Genomic DNA, 7,105 nt, shown 5'->3' with positions numbered 1-7,105 from the left:
GCCAGCAGGACCCACAGGCCAGCTCCCAGCAGAACCCCACAGGTCAGTGGCCAGCTCCCAGCAGAACCCACAGGTCCATGGTCAGCAGGACCCACAGGTCGGTGGCAAGCTGCCAGCAGGACCCACAGGTCAGTGGCCAGCAGGACCCACAGGTCAGTGGCCAAAAGGACCCACAGATCAGTAGCCAAAAGGACCCACAGGTCAGTAAGCAAAAGGACCCACAGGTCAGTAGCCCAAAGGACCCACAGGTCAGTGGCCAAAAGGACCCACAGGCCAGCTGCCAGCAGGACCCACAGGTCCATGGCCAGCTCCCACCAGGACCCATGGGCCAGCTGTCAGCAGGACCCACAGGTCAGTGGCCAGTTGCCAACAGGACCCACAGATTTGTGGCCAGCAGGACCCACAGGTTAGTGGCCAGCTCCCAGCAGGACCCACAGGTCAGTTGCCAGCTGCCAGCAGAACCCACAATTCAGTGGCCAGCTCCCAGCAAAACCCACAGGTCAGTGGCCAGCTACTAGCAGAACCCACAGGTCCGTGGCCAGCTCCCAGCAGACCCCTCAGGTCCGTGGCCATCTCCCAGCAGAACCCACAGGTCAGTGGCCAGCTCCCAGCAGAACCCACAGGTCTGTGGCCAGCTCCCAGCAGAACCCCACAAGTCCATGGCCAGCAGGACCCACAGGTCGGTGGCAAGCTGCCAGCAGGACCCACAGGTCAGTGGCCAGCAGGACCCACAGGTCAGTGGCCAAAAGGACCCACAGGTCAGTAGCCAAAAGGACCCACAGGTCAGTAAGCAAAAGGACCCACAGGTCAGTAGCCCAAAGGACCCACAGGTCAGTGGCCAAAAGGACCCACAGGCCAGCTGCCAGCAGGACCCAAAGGTCGGTGGCCAGCTCCCACCAGGACCCACGGGCCAGCTGTCAGCAGGACCCACAGGGCAGTGGCCAGTTACCAGCAGGACCCACAGATTTGTGGCCAGCAAGACCCACAGGTTTGTGGCCAGCTCCCAGCAGGACCCACAGGCCAGCTGCCAGCAGGAACCACAGGTCAGTTGCCAGCTGCCAGCAGAAACCACAGGTCAGTGGCCAGCTCCCAGCAGAACTCACAGGTCAGTGGCCAGCTCCCCGCAGAACCCACAGGTCCGTGGCCAGCTCCCAGCAGAACCCACAGGTCTGTGGCCAGCTCCCAGCAGAACCCACAGGTCTGTGGCCAGCTCCCAGCAGAACCCACAGTTCCATGGCCAGCAGGACCCACAGGTCGGTGGCCAGCTGCCAACAGGACCCACAGGTCAGAATCCAGCAGTACCCACAGGTCAGTGGCCAGCTCCCAGCAGAACCCACAGGTCAGTGGCCATCTGCCAGAAGAACCCACAGCTCAGTGGCCATCTGCCAGCAGAACCCACAGCTCAGGTCCCACAGGTCAGTGGCCAGCAGGGCTCACAGGTCCGTGGCCAGCTCCCAGCAGAACCCACAGGTCAGTGGCCAGCAGGACCCACAGGTCGGTGGCCAGCTGCCAGCAGGACCCACAGGTCAGTGTCCAGCTGCCAGCAGGACCCACAGGCCAGCTGTCAGCAGGACCCACAGGTCAGTGGCCAGTTGCCAGCAGGACCCACAGATTTGTGGCCAGCAGGACCCACAGGTCAGTGGCCAGCTCCCAGCAGAACCCACAGTTCCGTGGCCAGCTCCCAGCAGAACCCACAGGTCCGTGGCCAGCTCCCAGCAGAACCCACAGGTCCGTGGCCAGCTCCCTGCAGAACCCACAGGTCCATGGCCAGCAGGACCCACAGGTCGGTGGCCAGCTGCCAGCAGGACACACAGGTCAGTGGCCAGCTTCCAGCAGGACCCACAGGTCTGTGGCCAGCTCCCAGCAGATCCCACAGGTCAGTGGCCAGCAGGACCCACAGGTCGGTGGCCAGCTGCCAGCAGGACCCACAGGTCAGTGGCCAGCTCCCAGCAGAACCCACAGGTCAGTGGCGAGCTCCCAGCAGAAACCCACAGTTCCGTGGCCAGCTCCCAGCAGAACCCACAGGTCGGTGGCAAGCTCCCAGAAGAACCCACAGGTCAGTGGCCAGCAGGACCCACAGGTCGGTGGCCAGCTGCCAGCAGGACCCACATGTTTGTGGCCAGCTCCCAGCAGGTCCCACAGGCCAGCTGCCAGCAGGACCCACAGGTCAGTTGCCAGCTGCCAGCAGAACCCACAGGTCAGTGGCCAGCTCCCAGCAGAACTCACAGGTCAGTAGCCAGCTCCCAGCAGAACCCACAGGTCCGTGGCCAGCTCCCTGCAGAACCCACAGGTCCATGGCCAGCAGGACCCACAGGTCGGTGGCCAGCTGCCAGCAGGACACACAGGTCAGTGGCCAGCTTCCAGCAGGACCCACAGGTCTGTGGCCAGCTCCCAGCAGATCCCACAGGTCAGTGGCCAGCAGGACCCACAGGTCGGTGGCCAGCTGCCAGCAGGACCCACAGGTCAGTGGCCAGCTCCCAGCAGAACCCACAGGTCAGTGGCGAGCTCCCAGCAGAAACCCACAGTTCCGTGGCCAGCTCCCAGCAGAACCCACAGGTCGGTGGCAAGCTCCCAGAAGAACCCACAGGTCAGTGGCCAGCAGGACCCACAGGTCGGTGGCCAGCTGCCAGCAGGACCCACATGTTTGTGGCCAGCTCCCAGCAGGTCCCACAGGCCAGCTGCCAGCAGGACCCACAGGTCAGTTGCCAGCTGCCAGCAGAACCCACAGGTCAGTGGCCAGCTCCCAGCAGAACTCACAGGTCAGTAGCCAGCTCCCAGCAGAACCCACAGGTCCGTGGCCAGCTCCCAGCAGAACCCACAGGTCTGTGGCCAGCTCCCAGCAGAACCCACAGGTCTGTGGCTAGCTCCCAGCAGAACCCACAGTTCCATGGCCAGCAGGACCCACAGGTCGGTGGCCAGCTGCCAGCAGGACCCACAGGTCAGAATCCAGCAGTACCCACAGGTCAGTGGCCAGCTCCCAGCAGAACCCACAGGTCAGTGGCCATCTGCCAGAAGAACCCACAGCTCAGTGGCCATCTGCCAGCAGAACCCACAGCTCAGGTCCCACAGGTCAGTGGCCAGCAGGGCTCACAGTTCCGTGGCCAGCTCCCAGCAGAACCCACAGGTCGGTGGCAAGCTCCCAGAAGAACCCACAGGTCAGTGGCCAGCAGGACCCACAGGTCGGTGGCCAGCTGCCAGCAGGACCCACATGTTTGTGGCCAGCTCCCAGCAGGTCCCACAGGCCAGCTGCCAGCAGGACCCACAGGTCAGTTGCCAGCTGCCAGCAGAACCCACAGGTCAGTGGCCAGCTCCCAGCAGAACTCACAGGTCAGTAGCCAGCTCCCAGCAGAACCCACAGGTCTGTGGCTAGCTCCCAGCAGAACCCACAGTTCCATGGCCAGCAGGACCCACAGGTCGGTGGCCAGCTGCCAGCAGGACCCACAGGTCAGAATCCAGCAGTACCCACAGGTCAGTGGCCAGCTCCCAGCAGAACCCACAGGTCAGTGGCCATCTGCCAGAAGAACCCACAGCTCAGTGGCCATCTGCCAGCAGAACCCACAGCTCAGGTCCCACAGGTCAGTGGCCAGCAGGGCTCACAGGTCCGTGGCCAGCTCCCAGCAGAACCCACAGGTCAGTGGCCAGCAGGACCCACAGGTCGGTGGCCAGCTGCCAGCAGGACCCACAGGTCAGTGTCCAGCTGCCAGCAGGACCCACAGGCCAGCTGTCAGCAGGACCCACAGGTCAGTGGCCAGTTGCCAGCAGGACCCACAGATTTGTGGCCAGCAGGACCCACAGGTCAGTGGCCAGCTCCCAGCAGAACCCACAGGTCAGTGGCCAGCTCCCAGCAGAACCCACAGGTCAGTGGCCAGCTCCCAGCAGAACCCACAGTTCCGTGGCCAGCTCCCAGCAAAACCCACAGGTCCGTGGCCAGCTCCCAGCAGAACCCACAGGTCCATGGCCAGCTCCCTGCAGAACCCACAGGTCCATGGCCAGCAGGACCCACAGGTCGGTGGCCAGCTGCCAGCAGGACACACAGGTCAGTGGCCAGCTTCCAGCAGGACCCACAGGTCTGTGGCCAGCTCCCAGCAGATCCCACAGGTCAGTGGCCAGCAGGACCCACAGGTCGGTGGCCAGCTGCCAGCAGGACCCACAGGTCAGTGGCCAGCTCCCAGCAGAACCCACAGGTCAGTGGCGAGCTCCCAGCAGAAACCCACAGTTCCGTGGCCAGCTCCCACCAGAACCCACAGGTCGGTGGCAAGCTCCCAGAAGAACCCACAGGTCAGTGGCCAGCAGGACCCACAGGTCGGTGGCCAGCTGCCAGCAGGACCCACATGTTTGTGGCCAGCTCCCAGCAGGTGCCACAGGCCAGCTGCCAGCAGGACCCACAGGTCAGTTGCCAGCTGCCAGCAGAACCCACAGGTCAGTGGCCAGCTCCCAGCAGAACTCACAGGTCAGTAGCCAGCTCCCAGCAGAACCCACAGGTCCGTGGCCAGCTCCCAGCAGAACCCACAGGTCTGTGGCCAGCTCCCAGCAGAACCCACAGGTCTGTGGCTAGCTCCCAGCAGAACCCATAGTTCCATGGCCAGCAGGACCCACAGGTCGGTGGCCAGCTGCCAGCAGGACCCACAGGTCAGAATCCAGCAGTACCCACAGGTCAGTGGCCAGCTCCCAGCAGAACCCACAGGTCAGTGGCCATCTGCCAGAAGAACCCACAGCTCAGTGGCCATCTGCCAGCAGAACCCACAGCTCAGGTCCCACAGGTCAGTGGCCAGCAGGGCTCACAGGTCCGTGGCCAGCTCCTAGCAGGACCCACAGTTCAGTGGCCAGCAGGACCCACAGGTCAGTGGCCAAAAGGACCCACAGGTCAGTAGACAAAAGGACCCACAGGTCAGTAACCAAAAGGACCCACGAGTCAGTAGCCAAAAGGACCCACAGGTCAGTGGCCAAAAGGACCAACAGGCCAGCTGCCAGCAGGACCCACAGGTCTGTGGCCAGCTCCCAGCAGAACCCACAGGTCCGTTGCCAGCAGGACCCACAGGTCGGTGGCCAGTTGCCAGCAGGACACACAGGTAAGGATTCAGCAGAACCCACAGGTCAGTGGCCAGCTTCCAGCAGGACCCAAAGGTCAGTGGCCATCTCGCAGCAGAACCCACAGGTCAGTGGTCAGCTTCCAGCAGAACCCACAGGTCCGTGGCCAGCTTCCAGCAGAACCCACAGGTCTGTGGCCAGCTCCAAGCAGAACCCACAGGTCCGTGGCCAGCTCCCAGCAGAACCCACAGGTCTGTGGCTAGCTCCCAGCAGAACCCACAGTTCCATGGCCAGCAGGACCCACAGGTCGGTGGCCAGCTGCCAGCAGGACCCACAGGTCAGAATCCAGCAGTACCCACAGGTCAGTGGCCAGCTCCCAGCAGAACCCACAGGTCAGTGGCCATCTGCCAGAAGAACCCACAGCTCAGTGGCCATCTGCCAGCAGAACCCACAGCTCAGGTCCCACAGGTCAGTGGCCAGCAGGGCTCACAGGTCCGTGGCCAGCTCCTAGCAGGACCCACAGTTCAGTGGCCAGCAGGACCCACAGGTCAGTGGCCAAAAGGACCCACAGGTCAGTAGACAAAAGGACCCACAGGTCAGTAACCAAAAGGACCCACGAGTCAGTAGCCAAAAGGACCCACAGGTCAGTGGCCAAAAGGACCAACAGGCCAGCTGCCAGCAGGACCCACAGGTCTGTGGCCAGCTCCCAGCAGAACCCACAGGTCCGTTGCCAGCAGGACCCACAGGTCGGTGGCCAGTTGCCAGCAGGACACACAGGTAAGGATTCAGCAGAACCCACAGGTCAGTGGCCAGCTTCCAGCAGGACCCAAAGGTCAGTGGCCATCTCGCAGCAGAACCCACAGGTCAGTGGTCAGCTTCCAGCAGAACCCACAGGTCCGTGGCCAGCTTCCAGCAGAACCCACAGGTCTGTGGCCAGCTCCAAGCAGAACCCACAGGTCCGTGGCCAGCTCCCAGCAGAACCCACAGGTCAGTGGCCAGCAGGACCCACAGGTCGGTGGCCAGCTGCCAGCAGGACCCACAGGTCAGGATCCAGCAGGACCCACAGGTCGGTGGCCAGCTGCAGGCAGGACCCACAGGTCAGGATCCAGCAGGACCCACAGGTCAGTGGCCAGCTTCCAGCAGGACCCACAGGTCAGTGGCCAGCTCTCAGCAGAACCCACAGGTCAGTGGCCAGCTCCCAGCAGAACCCACAGGTCTGTGTCCAGCTCCCCGCAGAACCCACAGGTCCATGGCCAGCAGGACCCACAGGTCGGTGGCCAGTTGCCAGCAGGACACGCAGGACACACAGGTCAGTGGCCAGCTTCCAGCAGGACCCACAGGTCAGTGGCCAGCTCCCAGCAGAACCCACAGGTCAGTGGCCAGCTCCCAGCAGAATCCACAGTTCCGTGGCCAGCTCCCAGCAGAACCCACAGGTCCGTGGCAAGCTCCCAGCAGAACCCACCGGTCAGTGGCCAGCAGGACCCACAGGTCGGTGGCCAGCTGCCAGCAGGACACACAGGTCAGTGGCCAGCTTCCAGCAGGACCCACAGGTCTGTGGCCAGCTCCCAGCAGAACCCACAGGTCCGTTGCCAGCAGGACCCACAGATCGGTGGCCAGTTGCCAGCAGGACCCACAGGTAAGGATTCAGCAGAACCCACAGGTCAGTGGCCAGCTTTCAGCAGGACCCAAAGGTCAGTGGCCAGCTGCCAGCAGAACCCACAGGTCAGTGACCAGCTCCCAGCAGAAACCATAGGTCTGTGGCCAGCTCCCAGCAAAACCCACAGGTCCATGGCCAGCAGGACCCACAGGTCGGTGGCCAGCTGCCAGCAGGACCCACAGGTCAGGATCCAGCAGGACCCACAGGTCTGTGGCCAGCTCCCAGCAGAACCCACAGGTCTGTGGCCAGCTCCCAGCAGAACCCACAGGTCTGTGGCTAGCTCCCAGCAGAACCCACAGTTCCATGGCCAGCTCGGTGACCCACAGGTCGGTGGCCAGCTGCCAGCAGGACCCACAGGTCAGAATCCAGCAGGACCCACAGGTCAGTGGCCAGCTCCCAGCAGAACCCACAGGTCAGATG

Source organism: Lithobates pipiens, unplaced genomic scaffold (assembly GCF_037356315.1).
Source record: "Lithobates pipiens isolate NorthernLeopardFrog02 unplaced genomic scaffold, aLitPip1_a1.2 Scaffold_23, whole genome shotgun sequence".
Classification (NCBI taxonomy): domain Eukaryota; kingdom Metazoa; phylum Chordata; class Amphibia; order Anura; family Ranidae; genus Lithobates; species Lithobates pipiens.
Note: the sequence above shows the minus strand (reverse complement) of the source record.